This window comes from Camelus bactrianus, chromosome 21, assembly GCF_048773025.1.
Source record: "Camelus bactrianus isolate YW-2024 breed Bactrian camel chromosome 21, ASM4877302v1, whole genome shotgun sequence".
NCBI lineage: Eukaryota > Metazoa > Chordata > Mammalia > Artiodactyla > Camelidae > Camelus > Camelus bactrianus.
In genome coordinates, this window is record NC_133559.1 from 11,385,446 (window position 1) to 11,407,563 (window position 22,118).

The window sequence follows — 22,118 nt, forward strand, 5'->3', positions numbered from 1 at the left end:
CTTTCTTTCTTTCTTTCTTTCTTTCTTTCTTTCTTTCTTTCTTTCTTTCTTTCTTTCTTTCTTTCTTTCTTTCTTTCTCCTTCTCCCTTCCTTCCTTCCTTCCTTCCTTCCTTCCTTTCCTTTCCTTTCTTTCTTTCTTTTTTCCTTTCTTGTAAAAGAACCAAAGGGGGTCAGGAGAGAGTATCTGCTCCTTGTTGGGGAGTGGGTGGGCCAGGAGGGGGCAGCGTGAGCTCATCACTGCTCCACTGTCTTCAGGATGAATGAAAAAGGAAGTAGTAAGTTGCTTTTTCTGAACCCTGATTCAGAGAAGAGAGACATGTGGTAACTTAAGGACTCAGTCGTTCCTTGGGGTGGCTGTCAGGATAAAGGGGAAGGAAAGATTCCTTTCTGGATAGATCCATAGGAATTTCAGAGGCTAGTTGATGATTTCAGACAATAGTGACAGCTCATCACGTTTTATTAGGGAAGATTCCTGAGGTGTATCTCGTGTTTCTAAAGATCTTATTTCAACCATTATCTCTCTAATCTTTCAGATACTGCACAAAAGAATATTCGAGCAATTTACTTATTTAAGTCACTTATTGAAAATGGAAATGTTCAGTTGGCACTGTGCTTGGAATCAAGCACCGGAATCATCAGCGAGAGATCAGGGCCCTTCCTACAGCTCCACCCAGACACGCAAGCTTCTCTGTGATGTGGGGCAAAATGCTTAGCACGTAGGCCTCTTTCTAAGGTTAAAAACAAACGAACAAGCAAACATAAACTTCCCTGTGTGAAGTTAACCCACTTTATGTGGCCCTCCTCTCCCCTGCCCCATACTTTGCCAGGCTCTGAGGATGCAGAGACGTGAGTCTTGTCCTTGTTCTGGGGGAAGATCCAGTCCACAGGGAGGAGACAGACCAAGCCACCTACTGCAAGACTGTGTGGCGTGTTCACAGGCAGAGCACAGATTAGCCCCGGCTGGATTCCAAGGAGCTCAGGGAGCCTTCCTTCAAGAAACTGAAGCAGTTTAAGAATCAAGAGGGGGTAACACAGTCTCCTTGAAGGGAGGGACTTTATTCTGTTCACCTAAGTATTCCTAGCACCTATACCAGTTCCTCAGATATAGTTGGTTCTCCGTTAAAAAGATGTATAATGAATTATAAAAAACTAATGATATAATAGGGCATATAAAAGGGATCACATACTTCTCCCTTTAAAATTGCACATAGGTCTTTCTCATGGGAAAACAAAACAACTTTCCTTGAAACTGCATCCCCAGTTCTTGCTGCCTTGTCCTCGCTGTAACTAGGCTTTTAATTTCACTTGCTGTTTCCGTGTCACCTTAAAAGCCAGCTTTTGGCTTATTTGTGACCAAATGTCTACCTTAGCATGCCTCTGAAATGATTGTTCTTAAATACCCTTTAGTAAGTCTCTATTCAGTGCCTATGACGGTGCCAGCCTGGGACTAAAGTGCTTTGATTGATAAGGAGAGCAGATATGTTCCTGGCCTTGTGGACCCTGGAGGAGTCTGTATTTAACCTCCTAGGCCTCCTCCTCTTAATTCCAGGCCTAGGAATTAACACATGTAAGGCTAGATCTCGACATTTGATCCGTGGGGTCATATTTTCTCTCAGCGTTTGCTGAAAGCAGAGGTAATAATCCCATCCATTGTCATGTAACAAAGGGTATTTGTAACTTAGCTGAAAAGACATATTCTTCATGGAAGTACTGTACCTGTCACTGAAGATAGGGACTCAGGTTGGTGGGTAGTCACAGTCTGGTCTGAGATTTCCTGACGCGGTTGTCCAGGTGTGATGTTCCAGCCTTTGCCTTTGAAATGAAGCAAGGGAGAACCTGGGGTTAGGGCATAAAGATCTTTAGGCCCAGTTCTTAGCGAGTCCTTATTAATTTTTGTTTGTTTGCTTGGGTCAGTTTCATGACTTCTACAGAACTGAAAGCCAGCTGCTTAAAATAGCCCCTGGGTTTTTATTTGTTAGTGTAAGCCAGTGATGGAAATACCCTTCCAACCGCTGGGAAAGCTGGAATGGGAGGAAGTCAGCTTTTGGAAAACCATTACAGCATCCGTGGACAAATGGTCATGGAAGATACAAGAGAGATAATATAGGACCATTCACATAGTGGAAAGATCTTGGGAAACGGTCATCCCTGTCCAGCTCTCCAATTTATCTGTCGGCTGAGAATACAGTTCATTTCCTTTGTTACAAAGGGCAGGGCAGACATGTCATCCTAGGAGCTCATAACAACAAATATCAAACTGAACTTATGTATGGAAAAGTGGGAAAAGGTACGTAGGTTTAGATTTGGGAAAGCTGGGCAAGACATTGACCTTTCATTTCATCCCAGCAAGTTTTGCGGGACACTTAACTGTGTGCTATGCAGGCAGATATAAGATAGCTAAAACATTGTCCCCATCTTCTAGGAGCTCATGAGACTTTGGCTAGTAAAATTGGGAAATTTTATTACTTTGTCAGCTGTTGTAGGCACCCAAGTAAGTAAACTATTCCTTAGAGGTGGTAAGTACCATTGGTGGGAGACAGACTTGGTGAGAGCATTGAGCTTGACAGGCAAACTATTCGATGTCACCACTCAAAAGGAAACATCTGTACTCTGATATCCTGTAAGGGGGGCCACTTTGGCTGAAAAAAGTTAGGAGGATGAGATCTTCAGTTGTGTCCTGCCCCTTCTGCTTGCATTTGGGCACAGTTAACCAGTATTGCTGGGGCAAATACGTGGCTAAAAGCGAAAGTGGATTTTGAGGGCAGTGAAAATACTCTATGATATTATAATGGTGGATACATGTCATTATACATTTGCTCAAACCCACAGAACAACAGCAAGAGTAAAACCTAATGTAAACTCTGGGCTTTAGGTTGTCAGTGTAGGTTCATCAACTGTAACAGATGTACCACTTGTAGGGGATGTTGATAGTGGTGGGGGGCTATACATGTTTGGGGGCAGGGTGCATATGGGTACTTTCTGTACCTTTGGCTCAGTCTTGCTATGAATCTAAAACTGCTCCGCAAAATAAAATCTGGGGAAAATGTATGGACTTTCATTTATAAGATAAATAAATACTGGGGATGTGCTGTAAGACATGGTGACTATATTTATCACTGCTCTGTGGTATGTTTGAAATTTGCTAAGTGGGTCCTAAACGTTCTCATCACAGGGAAAAATTTTGTTTTCTCCTTTTTCCCTCTGCATCTGTATCAGATGATGGATGTTAACTAAACTTATGGTGGTCATCATTTTGCAGTATTTAAGTTAAGTCATTATGCTGCCTACCTTAAACCTATGCAGTGCTGGATGTCAATTCTGTCCCAATAAAACTGAGAGGAAAAATAAAGTCTATGAAAAACAAAACCAAACCAAGCATAACTTTGGTTCAAGACACAGATCTACTAATAAAGGTAATAGTATAGGCACTTGTGATTCAGAAAACACAAAAGTGATAGCATATGCCATTTCCCCAGGATTCCTTAACGTACGGGGTTTGGAAATCTGATAAAGCCAACGGAAGCAGAGAATTTGGTAGTCCATCAACAGAGTGACAGCTGAAAATGTGCAAGAGTTCACAGTGGTTTAACTTGGTTGTGGTTTTAGCTCCTGTCAAGTTCCTGTCAACGTTTGTTCTTTTTCTCATATGAATGTGTGACTTTAGGGTGAGTTGAGTGGGATAGTTTTTACTGCAGTAAAGAACGGTTGTTGAAGGGTACTGAACTTTCCCTTTTGAGAAGAATAATCCCTGGGGGTTTAATGTACAGCATGGGGACTGTAGTTAATAAGTCTGTGCGGGGCACTTGAAATTTGTGAAGAGAGTAGAACTTAAGTGTCCTTATCACACATATAAAAATAACTATGTGAGTTGATGGCTGTCTTAACCTGACTGTGGCAATCATCTCACAAAATATACATGTATCAGATCATCACTTGTCCACTTTAAATATATAACATCTTGTCAATTATACCTCAATAAAGCTAAAAAATACAATTGTTCAAGAACTGCTTGTCTTCTGCCTTCTACATCCTAACATGGTACCTCTGGCCTCAAAGATGAAAATCAGTTGAAAAGGAAGCAGAGAAGGAAAGCTGACCCTGAAGGTTTCATTTTCAAGGATGGCTAGCAGTTTGATGCTTCTGGTTGGGCACGTACTGAAGAATTTGACGACAAAGAACTTGCTTCCTGGGTTGAAATGTTCTGATGGTTTTTATTCTATCTTGAAGGAGGTCCCTAAGATAGAACTTCTCAAACTTTGATTGTGTCATATGGCAAGGAGGAAAAGCACTTGAAAAGTTTACAATAATGCAGATTCTGATTCCACTGGTCTGAGCTAGGGGCTGAAATTCAGCTGTTCTTACAAGCTCCCAGGGGTCTTAACTCAGGTTGCCATGAAAATTACCATAGACTGAGTGACTTAAACAAAAGAAATTTGTTTTCTCACAGTTCTTAAGGCTGAGATCAAGGTGCTTGTGTGGTCAAGTTCTGGTTAGAGCTGTCTTCCTGGCTTGCTGGAGAGAGAAAGCAAGCAAGCTCTGGTCTCTCTCCCTCTTCTTACATGGACAGTAATCTCATCGTGGGGCCCCTACCTTCATGACCTCATCTAAACCTAATTACCTCCCAAAGACCCTAACTCCAACCACATTGGGAGTTAGGGTTTCAACTCATCAATTTTGGGGAGGTTGCAATTTAGTCCATAGTGCCAAGCGATGCTGCCGCTGCTCTGCAGAACTTATTTTGAGGAGCAAGACCCTAAAAGAAGCTTTGTGTTCCTGTGACAGTTTGAGGGGCTCAAACGTACCTTACTTAACACTATAACACTTGATCCAGGAGATTTGTTGAGATCTAAATTTCATGAAGGTGTAAATAGCCTGGTAAAGTCATTATTGCTTATGTTATAGAATTGCACCATCTATATCAGATTGTCATTTATGAGACTCTTAAATGATATGTTGTGAGATGGCCTTAATGTGTAGAGTTTACACAAAAGCAGTTCATTGGACCTCTTAACTGACCCAGAGGGACATTCAAAATGACATAAAAAAAGAGCCAAGCTGGTGAGACTTTATCACTAGAGGCCACAAATTTCTTGCCAACATGAGATATAGAAGAGAGGAAAGTAAGAGTCTTACCAAGTTTGGAGAGTTTCAGATAAGATTCTTTAACGTGTTTCAATACTTATGTTAATTGCTATGAGTATAGAATGACAGTTAACTATCATCATAGGTCAATAATTTAGAAGTGCTTTCTCAAGTTTCTTTGGGAAAGTCCTTGTGATTACTATGCAAACTTCAAGATCATAATGATCACGTAGTTGATGTTGCTGGAAGCTGCCTTATCTGTGTCCAGTGTTTTCCACTCATTTAGTCATTCAACAAATATTTGTTGAGCATCTTCTATGTGCCAGGAACTATACGGGGTGTTGATGATATGGCAATGAATAATACAGCTGTGGTCTTTGTTTACAGATATTATCACATAATTTCAAATGTGATGAATGTCATGAGGGAGTAATGGGACATTATAATAGGAAAATAACCAAGAGGGGCCATCAGGAAAAGTTTCCTTGAAAAAATATCATTTTGGCTCCACGAAAAAACTTCTGCTTGAAAATGTGGGGCACAAAAACTTTTTGACCAGAAAGAGCCTTTCTTTCTCCCCAGTGAGGAAACTGTGTGCAGGTTATTGCTAAAAAGTGATTGTCAAAATCATGGAACTTTAGGAAGTTATCAGTAGGTTTCCTGGAGAAATGAGGGAATTACTTTATTAAGATCAGTGATGGTAAATGAAATAAAAATTATAAGTAAATTTTTAAAAAAAAATAAATCTTTTGTTTTAGGAATAAAATGAAAAGGGAGAGGGAAAGAATAAAATACCTAGGAATAACCTTAACCAAGGAGGTGAAAGATCTAAATTCTCAAAACCGTAAAACATTGATGAAGGAAATTGAAGACAGTACAAATAAATGGAAAGTTATGCCATGTTCATAAATAGAAGAATTAATATTGTTAAAATGTCCATACAACCCAAAGCAATCCATAGATTTAATGCAATCCCTATCAATGACATTCTCCACAGAACTAGAGCAAATAATCCTAAAACAATCCTGAGAAAAGAGAACAAAGCTGGAGGTTTCACACTTTCTGACTTCAGACTATAACTACAAAGCTACAGTAATTAAAACAGTATGAAACCGGTATGGTAATAAAAGCAGAAACATAGATCAGTGGAACAGAATAGAGCGCCCAGAAATAAACCCATGCACTTATCAATCAATCTATGATAAAGGAGTAAGAATATACAGTGGAGAAAAGACAATCTCTTCAATAAGTGATGTTGGGAAAACTGGACAGCTACATGTAAAATAATGAAATCAGAACACTTTCTTACACCATAAACAAAAATAAACTCAAAGTGGACTGAAGACCTGAATGTAAGACCTGAAGCCATAAAACTCCTAGAAGAAAACATAGGTCTTAGCAATACCTTTTTCAGTGAATCTTCTCAGACAAGAGAAACAAAAGCAAAAACAAATAAATAGGACCTAATCAAACTTAAAAGCTTTTGCACAGCAAAGGAAACCGTCAACAAAACAAAAAGGCAACCTACTGAATGGAAGAAGATATCAGCAAATGTTATGCCTGATAAAGGGTTAATATCCATAATATATAAAGAATTAATACAATTTAGTATTAAAAAATTTGATTAAAAAAAGAGCAGAGAACCTGAATATGCATTTTTCCAAAGAAGACATATAGATGCTCAATAGGCACATGAAAAGATGCTCAACATCATCAATCATCAGAGAAATGCAAATCAAAACAATGAGTTATCAACTCACACCAGTAAGAATGGCTATTATCAAAAAGAATACAAATTAACAAATGTTGGTGAAGTTGTGGAGAAAGGGAATCCTCATACACTGTTGGTGATAATGTAAATTTGTGCAGCCGCTGTGGAAAACAGTATGGAGGTTTGTCAAAAAACTAAACATAGAAGTATCATATGACTCAGCAATTCCACCCTTGGGTATATAACTGAAATAAATGAAAACACTAATTCGGAAAGATACATGCACCCCGATGTTCATAGCAGCACTATTTACAATTGTCAAGATATGGAAGGAACCTAAATGTCCATCAACAGATAAACGAATAAGGAAGATGAAACACACACACACACACACACACACACACACACACACACACGCACACACAGATATACAATGGCATTCCTTTCAGCCATAAAAAAAAAATGAAATTTTGCCATTTGCAACAACATGGATGGACCTGGAGGGTATCATGCTAAGTGAAATATATCAGACACAGAAAGACAAACACTGTAAGATGTCACTTATATGTGGAATCGAAAAAATAAAACAAGCTAGTGAATATAACAGTAAAGAAACAGATTCACAGATACAGAGAACAAACTAGTGGTTACCAGAAGGGAGAGGGAAGGAGGAGGGGTAATATAAGGGTAGGAGATTAAGAGGTACAAACTACTATGTATAAAATAAATAAGCTACAAGGATATATTGTACAACACAGGGGATATAGCCAATGTTTTACAATAACTATAAATGGAATATAACTTTAAAATTGTGAATCACTATGTTGTACACTGGAAACAAATATCGTACAGCAACTACATTTCAATAAAAAAAGAAAAGATATATACACACCAATATTCATAGCAGCATTATTCACAATAGCCAAGATATGGAAACAAGCTTAGTGTCCATCAACTGACAAATGGATAAAGAAGAGGTGGCATAGTATACATATAATAATCTATAATCTATAAAATAAGAGATCACTATGTTGTACACTTGAAACTAATATAATATGGTAAGTCAACTATACTTTAATTTAAAAAAGACAGAGAGGGAGAGAGAGAACTGAAGCATCTAATGTGCCCTGCTGATGTATATATATCTATACCAATTGTTCAAAACTAAAGAAAAGAAGAATTTTGTGGAAATCCCTCATGTTTAGACCACAGTGTCCAGACCTGCTACTCGCTGGTCCTCAGCTGCCATAGTTCTTCTTGAGGGCAAGGTCTTTGTGTTGTCAAAGCTTATACATAGTTGCTGAAACAGTGTGTACTGTTTGAGGAAAATCCTGAGTTAAGCATTTTCAGTTCAGAATTTCATTTTCCTTGAATTTTGAACAAGCCACATGGAACCCAACTTTCCAGAATTCCTGGAATGACATGCATTATGGCTCAAGAGATGCCCAGGAAAGCCAGCTGGATGCTTCAGCTAGGACCCCACAGAGTTTTAGCATCTTGGAAGGTCACCACTTGTCCAGACATTCTATTTTATTGATTAACCAAAGGGAAATAATGGAATCAAACCAGCCATATATACAATTACAAATAAGAATTCTATTTTATTAATTTATAACAGCTAGTAGGTCTCATTTGGGAACTGGGGTTGGTCATCTGTGCAGGCAGATTCTTGGTGAGACAGATCAAATTGATAAATCTTATCTGGTAAGCACAGAACCAGACAGAGGAAATTGTACATTCTGAAAGGACTGACTAAATGCTTACAGCCCTCCAGGGCCTTTTCTCTTCATCTACACACTGCCCCTGGGTGACCTTATCTGGTCCCATGGCTTTAAATATCATCGTGTACCAGGTAACATAGCATTGTGGTCATAAACCTGGGCTCTGAAGTCAGCCTGCATGGGTTTTTCTTCTGACTTCAACTCCATTGGCTGAATGACCTTGGGGAAATTTTCTCTGTATCTTCATCTTCAGGATGAAGGTAATAATCCAAGGCTGACCCCATACGCATATTGAGAGTGTGACTAAAAGAACGTTCATAAACTGCTTAGATAGTTCCCGGCACACAGTAAGAACCTCATAAATGTTAGTTATATGCCAAGGGCTCTTAAACCTCTATTTCTTGTCCTGGCTTCTCCCCAGAACTCTAGCGCTGATTCCCTGCTCAAATCTGCTTCTTTCCTGCTGATCCTGTTTCATTACACAGCATCACCATCCACTTATTTGCTCAACACAAAAAACATAGAGGTTATCTTTGATGCCTTTCTTTTTCTCATTCCCTGCATTCAGTCCTTCTGTCTGTTCCTGGAGCATGTTTTGCCCATTTTCAATGGAGGGTCTTTGCATTAGGTGTTCTCTGCCTGGAATGCTGGCCACGTGATCTTCACTTCCCAGGCTCTTGTCATTCAAATGCCAGCTTAATATCACCTCCTAGAGAGGCGTTCTATAAACAGCTCATATAGAGTAGCTCAACCTGTAATAACCTTGAAGACAAAGATAGTGCTTCTCTCTGGAGCAGAAGGCAATGACTTAACCAGATTTTTGAGTGTGGTTCTGTCTCAGTAAGCAAGTCTTTGCACTGATTTTCTGTGTAACATAGTGAGGCTAGGCTCAAGTACCAAACTTCTGATTTTGGCCTACCCAGAGCTCTATTTCCTCTCTACTGACACCATTAACTTTAACTTCAGGGCTATCCTGACTAAGTGACACTGCCTTATTGCCTTATGGCTGATACTTGTGGAGTGTGCTGTTGCAATTGTCACAATAACCTCTTTTTCCTCCCACTCCGCAGAAAATGAACAGCCAAACACCGTTTGGACAGCTTGCCTCAATCTTAACTTTCACTTCTCAGCTGCATTAAGAGGTAGAACTGGGGGACCCTCACTCCCCAGCTCTTGCCCACCACTCAGATGAGAGCACTTACCGCTGGGTCCCAGGGAGTCTCTCCTGACTCCCAACCACAAAAAGCCCTTGAGCTTTCCTCTTCAAGAAAGCCATGTGTCTCAGCATTTCATCCTCATTGCCAAAACTGTCAATGACTGTGATGGAGCTGAGATTTTATCCCACTCGCAAGCTAACAGGTTTGTCTGCCACTGTTCCACAGATGCTGACAAAAGACACAAGACTCCTGGATCAGAGACAAAGGGCGTTATTACTCACAGCCCAGGAGTCAGCAAGAGCTTCATGTTTGCATCTGTTTCCTTTGCCCCTAAGTCCCATTGGATGATGCAGAGACGTCTGGGGGGATGCTCTGCACACAGCAGGTTTGTGTCAGAGCTGAGGAATCTTGAGTTTTGGAAATCCCAGTATTACAAAGGACCTTTACGTGGGGCACAAATGTCTTTACACTTTGACCGTTTTCACAGATGTCCTTTTCACCAGTCTTCACATTTTGTTTTTCTTTGAAGAGTCTGACCAGTTTGGTCTGAACAGGCCAATCTGTTAGATGTGCACAAGTCACGTGAATACGAACACAAAGCCATCTCCTTCCCAACAAAGTGGACGACTAGATATGTGGCCTGGGGTTCTGCCTACTGGAGAGATTTTCTTCCACTGACGTTGAAACTGCCACTGAGTGGGGTTCTAGTGGAGAAGCCATTCTGTCCTGCTTGGAGCTGGCGTAGTGTGCAGATCCATATCTTCTCTTTCTCCACTAATGGTTCATAGGGCACTCACTACGAGGCCTAGGGCTGGGGTGGGAAAGCATTTGGAGCAGTTACTATGCCTCCTGCTTATGCAGCTCATGTGTGCGTGTTTTGTTTGTTTCTGCATATTCTGCCCAGGTGGCAAAACACTGCCTCCGCAGAGCGGGTACTCTTCTCCAAATTAACATTTAGACTGATGCTGGCTATGCTTCTGGGTACTTCATTAATTGTGAAAACAAGGGTTTCTCGCTTCTGGGCGAATAAACATTTCTCAAGTTCCTTTCTTTCTGGTTTGGTTGTTATAAAATGGTTAGTTTGGTTAACAATACAGCCAGGGCTGTGGTCATTTTCTATTCACAGGTATTTTTGTTCTTATCTTTATCAACTGACTATATTCCCCTGACAATTCTATCAAATATGGCACTTCTCCAAACTCAGAGCCCACATTCAGAATTCTTGGAGACTGATAAGGTGTTTTGCTTCCTCTTTATTTTGATACCCAGATCATCTTCAGGGCTCCTTAAGTGGCTGCTAGGTGGCCCCAGCCTTGTGTAGCCTATCACACGACACACATGAACGAGAAGGGCTCTGGGAATTATTAAGCAGGGCTGGCTTGCTCCGTGGGTCCAGAGTGGCTCAACGGTGTTACACAAGTTATCCTACTACCAAGCCTCAAGGGAGAGAAGGCAGCTCATCCTCCCTCATGGGGACTTTGGTAAATAAATACTTGGGTTGATTTTATACAAGTGAGATGTTGTTCACCTGCATATGCTTTAGTGACCGTGTGTACCTTTATTCCTTTATACCTTACAGCGTATACGTGTAAATACTTCATAAATACGTGCTTATGACCAGTGATGGTCAGCAAAAGATTTCTAAAGACATTATCTCTCAGTTTGTAATATCTTTGTCTACTAATAGTCATTGGGGCACACGTTTTATGGGAGAGATGATAAAATTTGAAAACCTGGAGATTCACTGCCTCAAGATCCAATGATTTCATGGCCAACTTCTTACAGAATGAAAAGAGGGCAATAAAACATCAATACAGAATTTAAAAAAGCCAAACTGGCCTAGGGTTGTGCCAGTTTATTTATCCAAACTATGGCGGCCAGACATTCTGTCTATAACATTAATAAATATGAATGTTATAGCAAATAGAAGGCTAGGATTTTTTCACATGAAACACCAATGGGTTGGCCCATGAGATGGCTGGTCACTATGGCCACACACTGGTGAAACACCTACGTGACGGACAATGTCGTGTTAAATTATCATAAAGTGTTAAGGGCAATTCATTCACAGGTTCAAGAAGCTCTGACTCGGTGAGTTCAAATCGAGTTGCATTTTCAGAGGACATTGCTTGAACTTTGCAGAGAGTTTTCAACTTTTCTTTTGTTGAAAAGGAAGTCTCACTTCTGACTTCATTTATTTGTTCCTGAAGTGTAATCTAGATTGTAACTAGATTCTTTTATTTGTTCCTAACTAGATTGTCCGCCTGTTGTGCCCTGCACAACACTTGCACCACTGCCTTCAACTCAAAAGTTAATAGTTTCTTGTGTATCCTTCCAAATTTTCTTTATATGTGTACGAAATACAATTATATCTTCTTCCCTACCCACCTTCCATACAAATGATAGTCTACTGTATCTTCACTACTTGACACATTGTATGACAACACAAAATGGGCAAACTGTAAAAGATAATATTGACAAATTTCACTGCATTAAAAGAAAACAACTTTTGTTCATCTAAAAATTTTCTTGAAGGGAGTAAGAAAGATACGCCATAGATTGGGAGAAGATATTTGCAATGCATATACTTACATTATTATAAAGGATAAATATATGTAGATCATCTATAAATCAAAAGAGAAAGACAAATGATTCATTTAAAATTGGGCTGAAGAGATGGCAGGTAATTCACAGAAGAGGAAACCAAAATGACCAGTAAACTATTAAAAGATCAGAGAAATACAAACTAAAGCTGCAATGAGAAGAAAACCTCATTTTGTATTTATAAGATTGGCAAAAATGTGAGTCTGATAATATCAGGTGTTAGTTGTAGGTGAGGCAACAGACATGAGAATTGCTTCAATCATTTGGAAAACAATTTGATAACATCTGGTAATCTTAATAAGGTCCTCATCTAATAAACTTGTAATTCTGCTGTTAGGTTGAGGGCCTAGAGAAACTCTGAATATGTGCAGAAGAAGACATGTGCATTTCAGCCTTCTTTTAAATAGAAAAAGCAAAGCAAAAGAAAAAATAACTCAAACATCCACCATTGTGGTTTATTCATACAGTGGAATACTACACAGTAGTGAAAGCAAACTATAGCATCATGAATAAACATGAGTGACTTTTTCAAACACAGTATTGTTCAAAGAAGAAAGTTATAGAAGACTGTATATAGTGTAGAGTCTAAAAAATGAGACAAATGAACTTATTTACAAAACAGAAACAGACTCACAGACATAGAAAACAAACTTATGGTTACCGGGGGGGAAAAGGCAGGTGGAGGGGTAAATTGGGAGTTTGGGATTTACAGATACTACCTACTATATATAAAATAGATAAACAATAAGGTCCTACTGTATAGTACAGGGGACTATATTCAATATCTTATAATAGTCTACAATGAAAAAGAACATTAAAAGGAATATATGTATCTATACCTACATGTATATAACTGATCACTATGCTGTACGCCAGAAATTAACACAACATTATAAACTTACTTTAGTTTAAAACAAAAAAGAACTCACAGAAACAGACTCACAGACATAGAGTACAAACTTATGGTTGCCAGGGTATAAAGGGGGTGGGAAGGGATAAATTGGGAAGTCGAAATTTGTACTTCTTGGGGAGTGATGGAAATGTCAGCTATCTTGATTGTGGTGGTAGTTTCATTGGTGGATACATCCATCAAAATTCATCAAATTGTACATCTGAAATATGTGTAGTTTACTGTACAGGAACCACACCATAATAAAGTTGATTAAAAAAAAAAAAGAACTCTTTGCCAGCAAGGCAAAGGCATTAGCCCAAGGTCACACACCTGGTGGCAGGGCAGGAAGTGAGGTAAGTGGTAGCAAAGAGACAGGATAATCTAGTAGAAAATTTTAAGCTCAGGCAACAGATAGCTAGGGGTGTGATTCCAGGACCCACTACTCTCTAGCTTAGTGACCTTGGACAAGTCACTTAACCACTTTTTGCTTGGATTTCTATATCTGCAAAATGAGAATTGTAATGATTAACTGGGTTCTTCCTGGTACCGAATAGGCACTCAACAAATATTTGATAAATGAATTAATAAAGCGTTCAGGCAGCTTGGGGAAATAAAGAAGAATATATATAGTACACTACTTGAACCCATGCGTCACAATACCTTGTGTTGTCTAGGGATACAGATGCAGTCAAAGTTTAAAAAAAATACACAGGAATAATCAGCATCAGGACACTTGGCAAGTAAACTTTAAGTTTTTAAGAAAAAATAATTTATATGTTTATTTTAGTTTACTAAACTAGGTGCTGACTACATCGCTTTTTATTATTATCCTTTTTATTTTTCTTTCATCTGGAATATTGAAAAATAAATTGTGTGATTCTGTGTAGCACTGTTAACTTTACATTATTGAAGCTAACTGAATATTTGAACTTTTAAACTTCCAAAGCATTTTCTTGTTATTTTATTTAATCTACAGCACGTGATTTTTGATCATTAGTTGTAAAGAAATCTGCTAAGTCACATAACAAAATAACAAGTTTACCAATATAGGGGGACTCTCTACATGAGCTACAGAGTCTGAGCCCAGGTACCAGCTTTCCATTGCATCCTTGTTTCCCTCTGTTGTCTTATCCATGGTTTTTTTTTTTTTTTTCCATTTATGCCATTATGGCCCAACAGTGGACTCACAAATTTCCACTTCCTTCCTCAGAGTATGACCAAGACCTTCCCTTCAGGAAAAACTTCACTCTTGCCCAGAGGGGTGAGGTGTTTCCTTGGGGCCTCAACAGATCCACCAGGTAAGGATTGAATGTCAAAGCTCCCCATAAGCAACATGTCATTGACAGGAGGGCTGGAGGAGTTAACTTAAAAAATCAATGGATAAGAACCTTACCTACCATTGTGACCCTCATCCACTGCAAGCTAATGACCAGGCCAAAATAATAGTGCAGACTGCTGCGGGTCCCTGAAGTGGTCTGACAGAGGGTAGCAGTCACTAAGATTTGCCAGGTTTCCCATCACTTGCAACGTGTCATTCTAAACTCAGGAACTGGACCCTTTTAAATGATTAATAGGGTGATATCTCAGTTTTAGCTTCACTATCTCAGACTGGAATAAGGATTGAATTAGACAAGAATCTTCTTCATATCCTGCTATGTCTGCAGCTGGACCACAATCTTCACTCAATTTTAACCACTGGATTTGTCTCTCTGAGTAACAATGGCATTGGATCAAGGTGAGTTTTGGCCAGTGCAACTGAGGAGCTAGGGCCTTTCTCATACAAGCTTAGGACTGAGAAGAGTCCATACAGTACTTTCATATTGACAGCCTTTGCAGGGTCCTCACAAGGTAACTCAACAGTAGCAGAACCATTCACAATTTTTCACTACTGGGCCACACTTCGTGGAATCGGCCAGCTTCACGATGTGAAATAAGTAATCATAGATGACTCAAGTCACACATACCCCTCCTTGAAAAGGGCTTCCTCTGAGTAAAAGATAATGCAAACTAAATGAAGGAAGTGTAATGTGGATGCTCAGTCTTAGTATTTATTTTCATTTTGATTTTTTAAAATAAGTGTTTTGTTTCTTTAGAATTTCTGCAGTAGTGCTGTGCCAAACATAATTTATGGTGGGGGTTACCAAGGGGAGTTTTTGTGCTAATAAATGATTAATTCAATAAAACAGAGGCCCAGTGATTAGACCTAGATATCTGTGATATCATGGGCTGAGGGTATCTTAGGAATTTTCTGAAGGATGCAGCTGGGCACTTGGCTTTCAATGTGCAGAAGCCCGTTGCTTTATCTTAATTCATCTGACAGTGCCAGCCAAACTGTAACAGTTCTTGAAGGTCTCATCAGAAATCTGAAAGAGAGAGATACACTATGTTTACATTTTTATATACTTTGCTTTCCTTTACATGCCTCTTTTTTTGTTTTAACGGAGCTGGTTAAAACTGAATATAAAATAAGCTAGAGATTTTAAGCGTTCTCTGGGTCCAGATTTTAGCTGAGCTTCCAGCCTTTGGTGCCTCTTGTTGATGGGGAGTGGGGTGGGGTAACTTATGAAGGTGGAATTGGAACTATTGGTATGGTCCATCCTGTTTTTGCAGGGGATAACACCCACTTCCTATTTATTTTTTTTAATGTTCTATATAGAAATAGCACAACTCCAAATCGAAAAATAGAAGAAGGAGTTTCAGAATAGAAAAACCAAACCGCCTGCTGACCCTGGTGAGGCAGAAATCCACCCTGGTTTGAGCAGCCTTCAGCTCTGTCTGAAAAGGGACCTTAGACACCCATGAGCTGCTGCCACTTCTGTCTTGGAAGTCTCGTTTGACCAAACCTCACTGGTGGAGCTGGGTCCCCTGCAAAGGCAGCTTGGAATTTGTCTTAGACTCCCTTCTGGGCTTTGGTTCTTTGTGAGTCTGGGAGGTTCAACTGGTTGACTTTTAGGTAGCTATTTGAAGTCTTGTTCTCTTGAGTTCAAGACTCCCAATTTTGCACTAAGAAGTTGAGGTTAGGAAGAGTATGGTTTAATTCTCTGTTGAGAAACCCAGGTGTTGTGTTCACCTCTGACACCATGTGGAAGGCAGTGGTGGCTCTATCCCAACTCCTCAGTATAGTCAGGGTGATCATGATAATGGACTAACGTGGACGTGTTAAACTTCAGGGATGTCAGCATCTCTAAGGAACATTGCTTATCTTTGCTCATGTCTTTCTGTAAATGGGTCATACCACATATGTTCTTGTGACTTACTTTTTCATTCATTACAATGTGAGATTGAGCTAGACTGATGCATGTAACTACAGTTTTTTGGGTTGTTGTATCATATTCTATTACGTGAATAAGTCATAGTTTATACATTTTACTGTTTGAAGAGCATTTGGGTTGTTCCTGGGTTTGAGCTAATAAGCATAAAGCTTCTGTGAACATTCTTGTGTATGTATCTTGGTGCACCTGTCAGGAATTGCTCCAAGTTTAGGGTGTATACTTATGGGTAGAACTTCTAAGTGGAGGAAAAGACTAAACTATTTATACTGAATTACTCTGCACCCAGTAGGTATAACTTATACTAAGTTTCCATTGCTCTGTGTTCTCTCTTACACTTGGTATTATCAGGCTTAAATATTTTTATCTGAGGATGTGTAATGGTACTTCATTGTGGTTTTAATTTGCATTTCTCTTATTAAAGAGGTCAAGCAACTTCTCATGTCTTCTTTGACATTTGGATTTCTCCTTTGCCCTTTGGGAAATGCCTGTTTATATCTTTTGCCTCTATTTTACTTCATCATTTTTCTCTCTCTCTTCATAGGAATTCATTATATGTTTCTGGATATTAGTCCTTTGTCAGTTATATATATTAAAAATATCTACTCCCAGTTTGTGACTTGGCTTTTCACTTTCTTCATGATTTCTTTAGGTGAGCACATATACTGTTGTATCTTTTACATTATACATTATATATGTTTAAAGTATATGCTACGACTTGGGATATTTTTAAAAGACTAGGTAGTCAAGTGAGAAGTTAGATCTAATGCCTGGAAAATTGTCTAGAGTATTTAAAAATGAATGATGTAAACTTTTAAAGAAATGAATGTGAATCACCACTGAAGCTATTCACTTATACTTTAAAAAATTATTTAATTAGTTTTAAATTTATATACAATGAAATTCATTCTTTGTGATATATGCTTCTGTGGGTCTTCTCAAACGCGTATATTCATATAACCACAATCACAATCAAGATATGAAACAGCTCCATCACACTCAAAAACCCCTTGTTCTGCCCATTAGTTCTTAGCTTGTCTTCCACCAGCTGGCCATGGCAACCACCGATCTGTTCTCTGTCCCTATAGTTTTGGCTTTTCAAGGCCATTACATGATATATAAATTTTGAAAAGATTTTCAAACTTAACAATTATTAATTTAATTTTTGACTGAGATAAATTTGACATATAACATTATGTTTCAGGTGTACAAAATGATGATTCAATATTTGTACATATTGTGAAATGATCACTACAATATATCTAGTTAACATCCATCACCATACATAGTTAACAGACTTTTTTTCTTGTGATGAGAACTTTTAAGATCTACTCTTTTAGCAACTTTCAAACGTACAATATGGTATTATTAACTATAGTCACCATACTGTACATTACATCTTTATGACTTATGTATTTTATAACTGGAAATTCTTATTTTTGGACTGCTTCTACCTATTTTGCAGCACCTCTCCAACCCCTCGCATATGACAACCACCAGTCTGTTCTCTTTATCCATAATGTTGTTGTTTTTCTTTCTTTCTGTTTTTTTGGAGTGGAGGGGAAGGTTTAGATTCCACATATGATGTCATACAATACTTGTCTTTCTCTATCTGACTTATTTCGCTTAGCATAATGCTGTCAATGTCCATCTATGTTGTCAAATTTTAATTTTTGAATTATAAACATAATGGCTATTTTGGGGTTGTGGAAATTCCCCTGCTGATAACTAGTCAGACTGAGAAGGCTGAGATGGTCACAGACAGGATGAGGTTAGTCTGAATTCAGTTATACTCACAGACTCACAGGCAGTTAGAACTAGAAGGATTTTTAGAATCATTTAACCAAAATCCTAATGGTAAATATGAAGAAATAGGTCCAAAGAGAAGAGTGAGTCTCAGGCTTACATAACTCATTGCAGAATCAGCTTAGCACTCAGTTTCTTATGAGTCAGCTTCAGTGTGATTTTAACTACTATATACCCTAAAAACTCCACACAAAAACTACTAGAGCTGATAAAAGAATTCAGCAACATAGCAGGATATACGATTAACATACAGAAATCAGTTGCATTTCTTTACACTAACAGTGAAATATAAGAAAAAGAAAGTAAAGAAACAATCCCTTTTAAAATCACATCCAAAAAATGAAATACTTAGGAATAAATCTGACCAAGGAGGTGAAAGACTTATACATGGAGAATTACAAAACTTTGATTAAGGAAATTAAAGGAACTTAAAGAAATGAAAAGACATCCCATGTTCTTGGATTGGAAGAATAAATATATGTAACAGTGGCCATACTACCCACAGTAATCTACAGATTTAATATGATCCCTATCAAATCACCCAAGACATTTTTCATAGAACTAGAACAAATAATCTTAAATTGTATATGGAATCACAAAAGGCCCAGAATTGCCAAAGTAATACTGAAGAAAAAGAATGAAGCTGGAGGAATAACTCTCCCAGATTTCAGATGATACTACAGAGCTACAGTAATCAAAACACCATGGTATTGGGGGAGAGAAAAAAAGACATATGGATCAATGGAAAAGAATAGAGAGCTCAGAAATAAACCCATAGGATTTTGGTCAATTAATCTTCAACAAAGAAGGCAAGAATATACAATGGAGGAATAGAAAGGTTCTGCAACAAGTGGTGTTGGGAAAACTGGACAGCAGCATGTAAATCAATGACTTTGGAACACTCCCTCACACCATACATGAAAATAAACTCAAAATGGCTTAAAGACTTAAACATAAGACAAGACACTATAAACTGCCTGCAAGAAAACATAGGCAAACATTTTCTGACATAAATCTTAGCAATGTTCTCTTAGGGCAGTCTAACCAGGCAATAGAAATAAAAGCAAAAATAAACAAATGGGACCTAATTAAACTTATAAGCTTTTGCACAGCAAAGGATACCATAAGCAAAACATAAAGACAACCTAAGAAAATATTTGCAAATGATGCGACTGACAAAGGTTTAATTTCCAGAATATATAAACAGCTCATACAACTTAATAACAAAAAACCAGCCCAATCCAAAAATGAGCAGAAGACCTACCTAATCAAGCAGTTCTCCAATGAAGACACACAAATAGCCAATGAAAAAATGCTCAACATCGTTAATTATCAGAGAAGTGCAAATGAAAACCAAAATGAGGTATCACCTCTTACCAATCAGAATGGCCATCATTCAAAAGCCGACAAATAATAAATGCTGGAGGGGGTGTGGAGAAGAGGGAACCCCCTTATACTGTTGGTGGGAATGTCGTTTGGTGCAGTCTTTATGGAAAACAGTATGGAGATTCCTCAAAAAACTAAAAATAGACTTACCATGTTATCCAGCAATCCCACTCCTGGGCATAAATCCAGAGGGAACTCAAATTTGAAAAAATACATGCACCCCAATGTTCATAGCAGCACTATATACAATAGCCAAGACATGGAAACAACCTAAATGTCCAGTGACAGATGACTGGATAAAGAAACTGTGGTATATTTATACAATGGAATACTATTCAGCCATAAAAAGGAATAAGATAATGCCATTTGCAGCAACATGGATGGATCTGGAGATGGTCATTCTAAGTGAAGTAAGCCAGAAAGAGAAAGAAAAATACCATATGATATCACTCATATCTGGAATCTAGAAAAAGAAAAAAAGAGGACACTAACGAACTCATCTACAAAACAGAAACAAACTCACAGACATAGAAAACAAACTTATGATTACTGGGGGAAAAGGCGATGGGAAGGGATAAATTGGGAACTTGAGATTTACAAATTCCAACTACTATATGTAAAATAGATGAACAACAAGTTTCTTCTGCATAGCACAGGGAGTTATATTCAATATCTTATAGTAACCTTTAATGAAAACAATATGAAAATGGAAACATGTATGTACATGTATAAGAGAAACATTATGCTGCACACCAGAAATCGGCACACTGTAAACTGACTATACTTGAAAAAAAAAAATAGTGCCGTATTTCACTGAGGTATTGTCTTTGTCCCTTAAATTTTTTTTTTCTCTGTTCTTCAGTTTGGATGCTTTTTATTACTATGTCATCAAAATCACTGATCATTTCTATTGCTGCTGTTAAGCTCAACTAGAGAATTGTCGTATCAGATATTGCATTTTTCAACTCTGTAACTTCTGTTTGGTTGTTTTCTGTATCTTCCATTTTTTCCCACGTGAACACAATAGAAAGTGGAAGATATAGAAAAGAACCAAATGCAATGTCTGCTTGAACTTTTTTTTTTTAAATTGAGGTAACCACAAAGTATGCCGCTGAGGTCTTTTGTTGCAGGAAGCCTAGTTGATTCATGACTCCAGCAGCATGCTCTGAATCTACTATTGTATGTACCAAAGTAACGGTTTTCATGAGCTGCTCCTAGTCAATGATTCAATGTGATATGAATACTAATGCAGGCCTTTTTCTGCAAGATGCAGACTCCCCTGATGGGTGACTTTGGCTTGAGGACTCATCACCCTAGCTGAGACTTTCTTAGACCTTTGTGGCAGTTGGAAACTATTAATTTAATCTTCCATCATTTCCTCTCTTTTTTCTAAGGGTCAGGTCTACATCATGATCTGAAGAGTCTCCTTCTCCAGCTCCTCCCTTTTTCCTCATAGCATCTCCCCCAATAAATCTTCGGCATCTTGTTTGTTGGAGGATCTTAACTAATGTATTTACTATTATTTTATTTTTATTTTCAGTCAGTACAGAGTTTTATTTAAATAAAAGTTTCCAGATCTAAAAGTTTTTGAGAACTAGTGATTTATTTTATGTCATTTATAGTTGAGAGACTGAAGCTCAGAGGTTCCTTCTGAATATTGAGTTTGCAAACTTAAACCAACCTAGATTATAGCAATAGGTCATAAAAGCTTGTTCTCCTATTTGGTGACCTGAGGCCCTGGACAAAGGATCAGCAGCCCTGGCACTACTACTAACTCTTTTTTGGTACTGGACAAGCCACTTAACTTCTCTAAGCTTGTTAAAGGGTTTGGGCTAGCTCATGTATACAGATATTTTAACTCTAAAATGTAATTTTGTAGGGAAGAAAGCTTATGCAATCATCTGACCAGTCATCTAAAATTGTGTTAGCGAATATCTGCATTGGGCTTTTTTTCTCTAACAGCCAATAAATGGCTAAGACTTTTCTCATATGGAATGGTCTTTACGAAAATACCTTGATAAACCATTTGTAGTAAACAATGTAATCTGAGGACATGGATTTTAGGACTGATATAATGAAAAAAGTAGGCAAACTGGTCTGCATACAGAAGGGAAGGCATTTACAGCAGTTTTGATTCTAGGAGGGAACAGAAAAGAGAAGAAGGGGAAGAGCAAGGAAAAAGAGTGAGTCATCAAAAGAGTAAGAAGCTAGAGAGCTACACGGGGGGACCATTCTTGGGGGTAGAATAGGGATTTTTAAGACTAGAGATACCAACATTTAATTAGGCTTCTTATGTTTGAAAGTGGCACAAACCCAATTCAAAGAAGTTTAAATAAAGAGATCTCATTGGCTCACAAAGTTTGGAAAGATACTAGGAGAATTTATATCATCTAAGGAAGAGTTACAGAAACCAGAGCTGCAGGAAACTGGAACCAGAAACTTGAATTAACATTGCCAGATCTCTCTCCTCTTTCCCTTTTTCCCTCCGTC